The 13,426-nt window shown below is 38.3% G+C and overlaps 1 protein-coding gene across 1 annotated transcript in view; it reads left to right on the top strand.

Moving 5' to 3' along the window:
• Positions 1-13,426, top strand: part of GDPD4 (glycerophosphodiester phosphodiesterase domain containing 4) — a 156,458-nt gene that overhangs the window by 12,295 nt on the left and 130,737 nt on the right. The window lies entirely within an intron of this gene.

Genomic DNA, 13,426 nt, shown 5'->3' with positions numbered 1-13,426 from the left:
GTACTATTACTACCAAAAAGAAAAAAAAAAAACCCTGCTATTAAAATTCAAAATTTCTTTTAGTTTCCCTTAAAATATGTCTCACTGATCCATATATAGTCAGTACTATATTCAAAAGTTACCTGACTTGTTTTTCTTCTTTCCTCTGCATGCATGCCAGCATTTGTTTTCTCTTGCCTTTTTTTGATGGTCATTCTAACATGCATGTGGTAATAATATCTCATTGTGGTTTTAATTTGTATTCCTCTAATGACTAGTGATGTTGAGCATCTTCTCATGTACCTCTTGGTCATTAGTGTATCTTCTTTGGAAAAATGTTTATTCAGGTCTTTTGCCCATTTTTTTAAAATCAGGTAATTTGAGGGTTCGATATTGAGTTGTAAGAGTTCTCCATGTATTTCCAGTAGTAATCCCTTATCAGATATACAGTGTTGGAGCTCAGGGAGAACTGCCCACAAATATAACACAATGGCATATTGATTACTTGAAATTAAAGTTACTTAAAAAATGGCCAGTGCAAGAGGAATACTGTAACCCTCTTTCTGACTCCATGAAAGCAGGAAATAAATCTCTCAGGTGAAAGATGCACTCCCTGCATCTAGGGGTGAAAGGATGCCCTGATTGTCAGAGACAGAGAATTCAGGTGAGAGGCCTATTTATACAAATCTTGTCACTTCTTTAACTTACTGCGCCAAATCCAAACTCTGTTCAGATTCTTTACTAAGTGAGCCCCCCAAACCTAAGTTTTTATGTCCTGTCAATTCATCACAACTTATTGCCTCTTTCTCTAAAATAAAACTATAAAAGCTGCCTGCTTTGGCCATTTTGGGGGCCAAATTTTGCAGTTTGTTGTGATCCACACAGTCAAAGGCTTTGGCATAGTCAATAAAATAGAAGTAGATGTTTTTCTGGAACTCTCTTGCTTTTTTGATGATCCAACGGATGTTGGCAATTTGATCTCTGGTTCCTCTGCCTTTTCTAAATCCAACTTGAGCACCTGGAAGTTCACGGTTCACATACTGTTGAAACCTGGCTTGGAGAATTGTATTACTTTGCTAGCGTGTGAGATGAGGGCAATTGTGCGGTAGTTTGAGCATTCTTTGGCTTTGCCTTTCTTTGGGATTGGAATGAAAACTGACCTTTTCCAGTCCTGTGGCCACTGCTGGGTTTTCCAAATTTGCTAGCATATTGAGTGTAGCACTTTCACAGCATCATCTTTCAGGATTTGAAATAGCTCAACTGGAATTCCATCACCTCCACTAGCTTTTTTGACAGTGATGTTTCCTAAGGCTCACTTGACTTCAACATTCCAGGATTTTGACTCTAGTTGAGTGATGACACTATCATGATTATCTGGGTCGTGAAGATCTTTTTTGTATAGTTCTTCTGTGTATTCTTGCCACCTTTTCTTAATATCTTCTGCTTCTGTTAGGTCCACAGCATTTCTGTCCTTTATTGTACCCATCTTTGCATGAAAATTTCCCTTGGTATCTCTAATTTTCTTGAAGAGATCTCTAGTCTTTCCCATCCCATTGTTTTCCTCTATTTCTTTGCATTGATCACTGAGGAAGGGAGTATATCATGCAAAATGCAAGGCTGGATAAAGTTCAAGCTGGAATCAAGATTGCTGGGAGAAATATCAATAACCTCAGATAATGTAGATGACACCACCCTAATGGCAGAAAGCAAAGAGGAACTAAATAAAGAGCCTCTTGATAGAAGTGAAAGAGGAGAATGAAAAAGATGGCTTAAAACGCAACATTCAGAAAACAAAGATCATGGCATCTGGTCCCATCACTTCATGGCAAATAGATGGAGAAAAAATGGAAACGTGTGACAGACTTTGTTTTCTTGGGTTCCAGGAAAAAAAAAAAAAGCAGAGATATCACTTTGCCAACAAAGGTCCATCTAGTCAAAGCTGTGGTTTTTCCAGTAGTCATGTATGGATGTGAATGCTTTTGAACTGTGATGTTGGGGAAGACTATTGAGAGTCCCTTGGACAGCAAGGATATCAAACCAGTCAATCCTAAAGGAAGTCAGCTCTGAATATTCATTGGAAGGACTGAAGCTGAAGCTCCCATACTTTGGCCCACCTGATACGAAGAGCTGACTCATGGAAAAAGACCCTGATGCTTTGAAAGATTGACAGCAGGAGGAGAAGGGGATGCCCAAGGAGGAGAAGGTTGGATGGTATCACCTACTCAATGGACATGATTTTGAACAAGCTCCAGGAGATGGTGAAGGACAAGAAAGCCTGGTGTGCTGCAGTCCATGGGATACAAAAAGTCAGACATGACTGAGCGACTGAACAACAACAGTTCTTTGATGCTGTTACTTTTTTCTTCAATCCTTTTTCCCTCTGTGCTGCTTATATTTGGCAATATCTATGGGTCTTTCTTCAAATTTACTAATTCTTTCTCCTCCCAGGTTGAATCTTTCATTTAGCCTCACAAGTGAGATTTTCATTTACTATGCTGTGCTTCGACTCCAGTATTTTCCTTGTTGTGTTTTTTTTTAAATAATGAGAATCTATATTTGTTGATTCATTATTGTTATGCTTTAATTCTTTGAACATATATATAATACCTGATTTGAAGCCTTTTAAATTAATTTTTATTGGAGTGTAGTTGCTTGACAGTGTTGCATTATTTTCTACTGTACAGCATAATGAATCAACCATACATATTCATACAACCCCTTTCTTTTGGACTTCCTTCCCGTTCAGATCAACACAGTGCCTTAAGTAGAGTTCCCTGTTGTATAATATGTTCTCAATAGTTATCTATTTTATACATCAATAGTGTATATGTGTCAATCCCAATCTCCCAACTTCTCCCACCACTCCCTTCCCCCTTGGTATCCATATATTTGTTCTCCACATCTGTGTCTCTATTTCTGCTTTGCAAATAAGTTCATCCATGTCATTTTTCTAGATTCCACATATATTCGTTAATATACAGTATTTGTTTTTCAGTTTCTGACCTTCACGCTGTATTGACACTCTAGGTCCATCCACTTCTCTACAGATGACCCATTTTCATTACTTTTTGTGGATGAGTAATGTTCCATTATGTATGTGTATGTACCACATCTTCCATATCCATTCCTCTGTTAATGGACATTTAGATTGCTTCCATATCCATTCCTCTGTTAATGGACATTTAGATTGCTTCCATATCCTGGAAACAGCACTACCTAGAATATTTAGAATAGTACTGCTATGAATTTTGGGGTACATATCTTTTTGAATTATGCTTTTTTGGAGGTTTATGCCCTGTAGTGGGGTTGCTGGGTCACATGGTAGTTCTAGTTTTAGCTTTTTAAGGAACGTCAATACTGTTTTCCATAGTGACTGCATCAGTTTAAACTCGTACCAACAGTGCATGGGAGTTCCCTTTTCTCCACACCCTCTTCAGCATTTATTGTTTGTAGATTTTTATGATGATCATTCTGACCAGTATGAGGTGACACCTCATTGTAGTTTTGATTTGCATTTCTCTAATAATTAGTGATGCTGAGCATCTTTTAATATACTTGCTGGCTATCTGTATGTCTTCTTTGAAGAAATGTCTATTTAGGTCTTTCACCCATTTTTTGATTGGGTTGTTTATTTTCTTGATATTGAACTGCTTGAACTATTTTTTATATTTTTGACATTGATCCTTTGTCAGTCCCTTTGTTTGAAATTATTTTCTCCCATTCTGAGGGTTATCTTTCATCTTGTTTATGGTTTCCTTTGATGTGCAAATGCACTTAATTAGGCACTATATTTTTTTTTTAATATTTATTTCCATAACTCTAGAAGGTGTGTCAAAAAATACCTTGCTGTTATTTATGTCAAAGCATTTTCTGGCTGTGTTTTCCTATGTCTGGAATTATATTCAGGTCTTTAATTCATTTTGAGTTTATTGTTGTGTATGATGTTAGAGAATGTTGTCATTTCGTTATTCTACATGTGCGTGCATGTGTACCCAGTCATCTCTGACTCTTGTGACCCTTTGGACTGTAGCCTGCCTACAGTCCATGGGATTTCCCAGGCAAGAATACTGGAGTGGGTTGCCATTTCCTTCTGTAGGGTATCTTCCCGACCCAGAGATTGAACCTGTGTCTCTTGTGTCTCTTGCATTGCAGGAGGATTCTTTACCCACTGAACCATTGGGGAAATCCTACTTTTTTACATGTAACTGTCCAGTTTTCCCAGCACCACTTATTGAAGAGTCTATCTTTTCTCCATAGCACGTTCTTGTCTCCTTTGTCATACATTAGTTGACCATTGCTGTGTGAGTTTATCTCTGGACATCCTGTCCATTCTAAATGTAATAGTTTGCATCTGCCAACGCCAAATATCTTGAGGAATGCCATAGGGTTTTGCAGTCTGCCAAGAATATTAAATAGCCCTCTTTTCTGTACCATTATTTTGGCATAGCTAATGCTAATATAGGAGGGAAAACTACCACACTTTACTTTGTATGTGCATCTAGCAGCTCTTTCAGAGGCTCTTGACTCAGTGCTGTTTCCCATGCAATTTTGTGTGAAATGGTTTTCTCTACATAGCAGCTTTTGACTCCCTAAATTCCCTAGGCTGCTGTCCACATCTTGTCCTTGTGTGGAATATTGAGAGGTTTTCTAGGTTGAGAGTCATATGCTGGGTGAGAGCAGTGTCAGAAGTCAGGGAATAAACTGTAACAACTTTTAGAATAAGGCTGTAATTCAAGAAACTGGCCTCTTTTTCCATCTTGAATAAGGAGCTAAAAAATTAAGATCTTCTGATGGCCTGAATCCTTAGATCAAAGAGAAGGATCTCCAAATCTGAGACTGTGTTAATTTTGGATAGGTTTGTTGGCCTGAGATGATAGTCTGTCAGTTGTGAGAGTACCCTGTTTTTACAGTGTGTGGCCAAACCTCTGCAAATGGAAATGTTTGCCTAGTGTTGGGACTGTTAGCTCTGTCCTGCTGTCTTTGTGGTTTTTGTCCTCCCACTATGGTCCAGCTCCTTAACCAGCATTGTGTCTTGTCATGTCAGCCCCATTAGCTATCTTGTCATACTCTGAGGTGCCACTGCCTCTGCTGGATGAGTTTTATTTCCTTCAAAAAAGGAGATAAAAATATTATAATTGGAGTATGCCTTTCTTTCTTCCTTTTCTTTTCCCTTTCCTTTCTTTTCTGATTTTAAATTTTGAAATAATTTCAAACTTAAGAAAACCTAACAAAAAATATATTATGACATATGTTTATTCTTCCAGAATCATTTGAGATTAAGTTGAAGATAAGGTGTTCTTTTATCACTATGTACTTCAATGTGTATTCATTCTTCTTTTCACTTTTACTTTAAATATTAAAAGAAATGGATAGGGCCCAAATGTTTGTATATTATAAGGTGTTGACTTAAGCAGTTATGGAGGCTGAGAAGTCCCATGATCTGCATTGACTAGTTGGAGACCCATGAATCCCAGTGGTGTAGTCTGAAGGCTAGGCAGCCAAAGAGCTGGATTCTAGTTGAAGTCTGATGCCTGAGAACCAGGAGCAATGAGACCAGGAGAAGATCAAAGTCCCGGTGAATAATCAAACAGTGAGCAGTCTTCCTCTACCTTTTTGTTCTTTTTAGGCTCTCAGTTAATTGGATGATGCCCACCCACGGCAAGGAGAACCATCTACTTTATCCAGTCCATCAATTCAAATGCTGATCTCTTCTTGAAACACCCTCACAGATCTACACGGAAATAACATTTAACCAGATACTGAGCTTCCCAACTTGACTGAGGCCCCGTCAAGGTGACACAGTTATTGTGTTAACCATCACACTCTCCATCCCCACCTCCAGATGAGGAGCTAACTGTAGGAGAGCTAAGTGAGCTGCTATCTCCTATAATCTATGTGATTTTGGCTTTTACATCAAGGGATCAAGATTGATAAATAACCGATGACTCTTAATGTTGGCTTATGAGGGAAAAGAAACAATTAAAAATGAACAGTAAAATCACAGAAGATCCCCCATGTTGTTCCTGAGAGGACAAGTACAAGTGGATTTCTTATGTGTAAGATAGAAGGAATGTTAGATCATGGTTTGGCCCACTGGTAGGCAGGCTTGATATTGACCCAAAGATTGTGTTTCCTCAGTTTGAGTGTGTGGTGGTAAATGGTTAGTCTGATGAGTGCCTGACTCCTAACTGATATATGATGAAATGGTGGAATAGGCTAGAAGCCACACTTCTGCCATGTCATGCAGCCATTGGATCACAACCCTTGTCAAGCTAGCCATTCTGTGGTTTTACAGCCTCTTCCTTTGTGAAGCAATATCCTCCCTTGTTGGCAGTCATATTCATACAAGAATCAGGGCCCCTCTCATTCCTGTATGTTGACTACAAATGAAATAAGCAACAGGGGACTTCCAAACCTGCTATTGATATCCTCCAATAAATCCTATGCTAGAGGTCTGGTCTTCTGGCTTTGTTTGCTCCATGTTATTCAGTTGTTTGAATGTGCTGACATTATTTATTAATTATTCTCAATGAGTATTTGGGGGGGGGGGGGGGTTGCTGTTTGAAGCTATGACAAGGAATGCTGCTAAGAACAGTGTTGTATATTTAGTGCCCAAAAGCACATGTTTACCTAGGAGACATTCTAGTTTTGAATTATTGAATAGTAGGGCAAATACATCTTCAGATTTCTAAAGTAATTCCTAAGAGTTTTCCAAAGAAGTTGTACCAATTTAATCTGCCACCAATCTGGAAATTCATATCCATTGCTCAACCTTTCTCAAATTGCTCGGCTGCTAACATTCAGTACTGTCAGACTATTTCATCATAACCGATCTGGTGTGTGTATTGTATTGTATTGTGCTTTTTCTCTTTTGTGAAGTGTTTTCAATCTTTTCTTCATTTTATCTATTGAATATTTTTGTTGGAATTCTGCCAGGGTCCTTGCCCCAGCAGGATCCAGGGGTACCCTCAGGATGAACGGCATCGGCGAGAGAGAGACACAGTGAGACATAGCTTGGGGGCTGAGTCTGAAGTTTATTTTTGCACGGCCCCTTTATACCCTTAACAACATCTTTTTTGGGGGAAGTGCATATTGCTTACACACAGGTCAGCTCAAAACATTACAGCAACTTGACCTCCAACAGAAACAGGATGTCACCCATATACTTTTCGTTCACAAGAGTCTTATCATTTGGCCTTCAGACCTGTTAACATTTTATAGCTTGCACCTGGTGTGACTTAAGCAACTTCAGTAGCTGACCCTGTTTTTCTTGTGATTAATCTTTTTCATTCTAATAGGCGTCATCTCCATGGGAACTAGATAGGATTACATTTTTACAGAACAGAAACGCGAAGGATTGCAAAAACAGCAGATATAGCACAAAACAGGCTCTTAGTCTAAAAGTTAACTACCTGCAAGAAGTCACCAGCTAATCTCTATCTAAAGTATTTTCTAGTTTGCATTCCCACCAACAGTGTAAGAGGGTTCCCTTTTCTCCACACCCTCTCCAGCATTTATTGCTTGTAGACTTTTGGATAGCAGCCATCCTGACTGGCGTGTAATGGTACCTCATTGTGGTTTTGATTTGCATTTCTCTAATAATGAGTGATGTTGAGCATCTTTTCATGTGTTTATTAGCCATCTGTATGTCTTCTTTGGAGAAATGTCTGTTTAGTTCTTTGGCCCATTTTTTGATTTGAAACTAATACAACCGCTATGGAAAACAGTGTGGAGATTTCTTAAAAAACTGAAAATAGAACTGCCATATGACCCAGCAATCCCACTTCTGGGCATACACACTGAGGAAACCAGATCTGAAAGAGACACGTGCACCCCAATGTTCATCGCAGCACTGTTTATAATAGCCAGGACATGGAAGCAACCTAGATGCCCATCAGCAGATGAATGGATAAGGAAGCTGTGGTACATATACACCATGGAATATTACTCAGCCATTAAAAAGAATTCATTTGAACCAGTCCTAATGAGATGGATGAAGCTGGAGCCCCTTATACAGAGTGAAGTAAGCCAGAAAGATAAAGAACATTACAGCATACTGACACATGTATATGGAATTTAGAAAGGTGATAACGATAACCCTATATGCAGAACAGAAAAAGAGACACAGATGTACAGAACAGACTTTTGAACTTTGTGGGAGAATGTGAGGGTGGGATATTTCAAAAGAACAGCATGTATACTATCTATGGTGAAACAGATCACCAGCCCAGGTGGGATGCACGAGACAAGTGCTCCGGCCTGGTGCACTGGGAAGACCCAGAGGAATCGGGTGGAGAGGGAGGTGGGAGGGGGGATCGGGATTGGGAATACATGTAAATCCATGGCTGATTCATATCAATGTATGACAAAACCCACTGGAAAAAAAAAATAATAATAATAATAAAAAATAAAATAAAATAAATAATAATAAAGTATTTTCTATTAGGCACATTTTGTGGCTATTATTTGTGGAGCTTTTCTCACCTGCAGAGGGACCTATGCTTAATAGTTTCTTTTGTTAGCGTACTGTGCTTAGGATGTTTAGAACAATCATGAGCATTTTTTGCAATGGGAGCACACATTTATCAAACAAGCCAGGATGCCAGCAAAAGGGTTTGAATTGAAGCATTTCCTTCATCCCTGGCCCCTTCATAAAGTACCAGCGCCCAGGAGATACATTAATTAGGGTTTTAAGTTGGTCTTTATTCAGTGAAAGAGGAGCAGGAGAACTCTCGGCAGGCAACACAAAAATCTGCAGTAGGGCGAACAAGAACAACAGCAGAAAAGGGTGGAGGATACTGGGTGGGGTAGAGGCCGGGGCCAACCTGGAGGTTCCCTTGTATCCTGAACGGCCTTGCGTGTCAGGTCTTTTCCTCATGCTCCCGGCAGAATTCGTTGTATTCTAGATGGTTTTTTTCTTATTTTGTCTTGTAAAATCTTTTTTGTGGCTTGTCTCTTTTAAGTGTTTTGAGATAACTGTAGCTTTTTACATCATGTAATAGCTATTTAAGAATACAAAGAGATACACCACATACTCTTTACATAGTTTCCTCAAGAGGTAACAACTTACAAAATTAGAGTAACAATATCATAGCCAGAACATTGACATTGATATAGTGAAGATGCAGGACAATTCCATAACTACAAGGATTTCTCACATTGCCCTTTGATAGTCATAACCACTTGGCTCATGTCTCATCCCTCTTTATTTTACTTTCCTTTTTCCTGCTGGTCTTGGGTCTATTTTGCTCGTCTTTTTCTAGATTCTTGGTAGCTATGTTATTGTTATGAGACTTCCTCTTTACTAATTTATATATTTAGTGCCATAAATTTCCCTCTCATCACAGCCTTAGGTATGTCCCATAAATTGTATATGTTGTATTTTCACTTTCATTGAGTTCAGTGTATTTTTATGATTTTCCTTGAGACTTGCTCTTTGACCCCTAGATTATTTCAAAGTGTGTGGTTTAGTTTCCAAATATTTGAAGATTTTCATGTTATTTTTCTGTTCTGATTACTGTTTTGATTCCAGTGTATCATAGAACACATTGTGTGTGATTTAACTCCTTTTAAATTGTCAAGGTCTGTTTTAAGACTCATAATATGGTCATACTTGCTTATGTTCTGTAAGGATTTGAAATGAATGTATATACTGATGTTGTTGGGTGAAATGTTCTATAAATATCAATTAGACCTATTCGTTGATGCTATTGTTGAATTCCTATAAATATTTGCCGATTTTCAATCTAATTGTCCTATCAATTTTGGGGAGTTTAATGTTGAAGACTTAAACTATTGTGGATCCATCTATTTCACCTTTTAGTTCTAAAGTTTTCATTCACATATTTTGCAATTTTGCTGTCTGTTGCATACAAATTTAGAATAGCTATGTCTTCTTTGTGGACTGGCGCTTTATCATTATATAATGTCCTTCTGTGTTTCTAGTAGTTATCTTTGGTCTGAAATATAATTTGTACATTCCTTTGATTCATGTTTATATGATACAACCTTTCCATCCACTTACTTTCATCCTGACTATATTGTTATTTTTGAAGTGCATTTCTTTTAGACAGTATATAGTTGGCTATTCCGCAGTTTATACCAGGGAGGTCATCCAAAATCTCTTGACATGTCCTGATTTTTATTTATATTTATCTACTGGCCTTTTCCACAAATGATTTAAGAAAACCTCCAACAAGAACTATTTCAATGAAATAGTAATAAATAACAGAAAATTAGGCCCAAGGAAAAGATGACACAGACATGTTGATCACAAAAGCTAAAATATTGTTATACTTTAGCTTTTAAACTTTGGAACTGAACTTCCTGGAAGTCAAAGTAACAATGTACGTCATGTGTTTCTCATTGTCAGAAAAGAGGGACGGCATTTCAGTTACCAGTGATTCTAGACCAGCTCTGTCCAATAAACTTTCAGTACTAACTTTCTCGGCCTTCATTGTTGAGTACAATAACTGCTAAAGACACATGACTGTTAAGCACTTCAAATGTGATTTGTAGCAGAGAAACTTGACTGTTATTTTTGTTAAATTTTTATTAATTAAAATTTAGTTAGCCATGGGTGGCTCACAGGTACTTAACCTAAGAATCCAGGTCTAGGGGGAAAAAGTTGCATAATGTAACTGAAGTCAAATGGGCTGGGTCAATTTATATGAGTCATTTCAGTGGTATCCAACTCTTTGTGACCCCATGGACTGTATCCTGCCAGGCTCCACTGTCCATAGGGTTCTCCAGGCAAGAATACTGGAGCAGGTTGCCATGCCCTCCTCCAGGAGATCTTCCTGACCCAGGGATTGAACCCATGTCTCTTATGTCTCCTGCATCGGCAGGTGGGCTCTTTACCTGGGAAAGAGCCACCTGGGAAAGTGCCACCTGGGAAGCTACAATTTATGAGTCAGAGGTATATGTGACTGTGGAGAAGCTACTTAACCTTTCTGAGTCTCAGTTTCTAGACCTGTGACATAAATACAATGATAATATCTAAGACTCTGAGGAAATAAATAATATTTGCATTGTATTTAACACAAACCCTGACACACAGCAAATGCAGTCCTGTTTTAAATGCTTGGAATTACTTGGTTTATCAGATTTTATGCCACAAAACCTTTTAATGACACTAATATGGAAGTTTTATAGAAAATCAATAACTAGGAGTCAGAGTTATGCTTGAGCATCTTAGCCAATAACTGGTTTCTGTCCACAGAATCAAAGGCCAATCAGCACTGATAATAACCTAAAACCACTTCAAGCTGCTTGCAGATAATTTGTTCAAAAGCATGGTATTCTTTTTTTCTTGTCAAGTTGTTAAGAGTTTCAGCCCCAATAATACCATTGAATAGCTCTTTCAAACTTGCTGTTCATTATTTCTTCATTATGAGTCTATTAAGAGCAAAAATATTAATTTCAATGAGCTTTCATGAAGGGAATCATTACTTTTAATAAAAAGGACAGTTGTTAAAATAGGAATATCATATGTACTTAGCGAAGATAATGTCCAGACTTTGGGCTTGATACACTGCTGTACAGTTGACTAGAATCTGGCATCAAGCCCCAGCATGCAGCCAAGAAAGAAAAATCAGAGGCTGTCACTCAGCTGGTAAGGTGACATGTATCTGTAGGTCTTGAATTTATCCCTTTTTTGTATCAGTTTTATTATTTTGTAGATTTAGATAACTGGTACTTAAAACAGCTACTGACTCAGCCTTCAGTCCAAGCAGTAATCAACAAAATTGCTCTAACAGTAATTAGAATGGTACAAATAAAGTTTGGGATTGCTGTTGCCTAGACTGTAGGCTGCAGGTTAGAAATTTGAGTGTTTGTTTTAATATTACTTGCTTCTTACATTTTTCTGAGAAGCCTCTCCTGTCACACAAAGACTTACGTGACAGTAGGCCAGCCTAGATGTTTAAGTAGCAAATGACTCTGTGTGTGTGTGTGTGTGTGTGTACATATGTTTGCAAAGTATATGAAACAGGCTTTATGGACTGTAACAAACTGCAAACTCTCTTACATTGTTTTCAGTAGAATTCTCCCCAAGATGATAGTGTAACAATAATCACTAGAAAGAAAAGTTTATCTTGGGTCAGTTTGCTCCTCATGGAAGCTATTTGACTAAGACTTCCTACTCGACAGGAAGGTGGAGTTGTGAAAAACTGGCTGACATTCTTTGTATGCAGGTTTGAAAGTGTCCTTTAAAAAATAACTCAGTTCTTCTAGCACAATCTTACATGAGTTCATCATACTTTTTGTCTAAAATCATATGTGGCTTACTAGACTTTGAACAGTATTCATTACAAAGCAGCCATTTAATTAGATAAATAACAAGTCTGAAACAGTCAGTTCTTTTGGGACAATCTTGAAAGGTACATTTTGGGAAAGGTAAACTGGAAGTAGTGAGATCTTAACACTTAGCATAGTAGTACTAAGAAGTTGTTATCAGGGTGATGATTATGAGCCTGTTGTAGTTCAGTTGCTAAGTCATGTCCAACTCTTTGCAATCCCATTAAACTGCAGCATGCCAGGCTTCCGTGTTCTTCACTACCTCCCGAAGTTTCCTCAAACTCATGTCCACTGAGTCAGAGATGCCATCCAACCATCTCATCCTCTGTTGCCCCCTTCTCCTGTTGTCCTCAATCTTTCCCAGCGTCAGGGGTCTTTTCCAATGAGTCCACATTTTGCATCAGGTGGCCAAAGTTTTGGAGCTTCAGCATCAGTCCTTCCAATGAATATTCAGGACTGATATCCTTTAGGACTGACTGGTTTGATCTCCTTGCTGTCCAAGGGACTCTGAAGAGTCTTCTCCAACACCACAGTTCAAAAGCATCAATTCTTCAGGGCTCAGCCTTCTTTATGGTCCAACTTTCATATCCATACATGACTACTGGAGAAACCATAGCTTTGACTAGATGGACCTTTGTCGGCAAAATGATGTCTCTGCTTTTTAACATGCTGTCTAAGTTTGTCATACCTTTTCTTCCAAAGAGCATGTGTCTTTTAATTTCATGGCTGCAATCACTGTCTGCAGTGATTTTGGAGCCCAAGAAAATAATGGGCATTGAAATCAACAAGAGAATGTCTAGGAGAAATGAGTAGGAAGTATAATAATCAGAATTTGGTAGGTAACCATGGGAATGGAGTTGGAAAGAAAAAAGGAGGAATTACAAATGAAGTATTGGTTTCAAATCTTGTCATTTAGGGATTTGGAGACAGAGGCAATGGATTGTATTTGACAGGACAGATCCTTCAGGTTAGGGTTTATGGAGTCTGAGGTGTCTAGAGCAGTACATTCAGATGAATATGACTGGTAAACAGTTGGTTATGAGTCTAAAAGTCAGGAATAAGGTGACAGCTAGAGAAATGCCTGGAGGAATCAGAGATTAAACAAAGGTATACATTTTTGAAACAGGTTGGTTAAGAGAAAAAAGAATAA

The sequence above is a fragment of the Dama dama genome, chromosome 1 (assembly GCF_033118175.1).
Source record: "Dama dama isolate Ldn47 chromosome 1, ASM3311817v1, whole genome shotgun sequence".
NCBI classification, from domain to species: domain Eukaryota; kingdom Metazoa; phylum Chordata; class Mammalia; order Artiodactyla; family Cervidae; genus Dama; species Dama dama.
The sequence above is the reverse complement of the archived record's forward strand: the minus strand, read 5'-3'. Positions and strand labels throughout refer to the sequence as shown.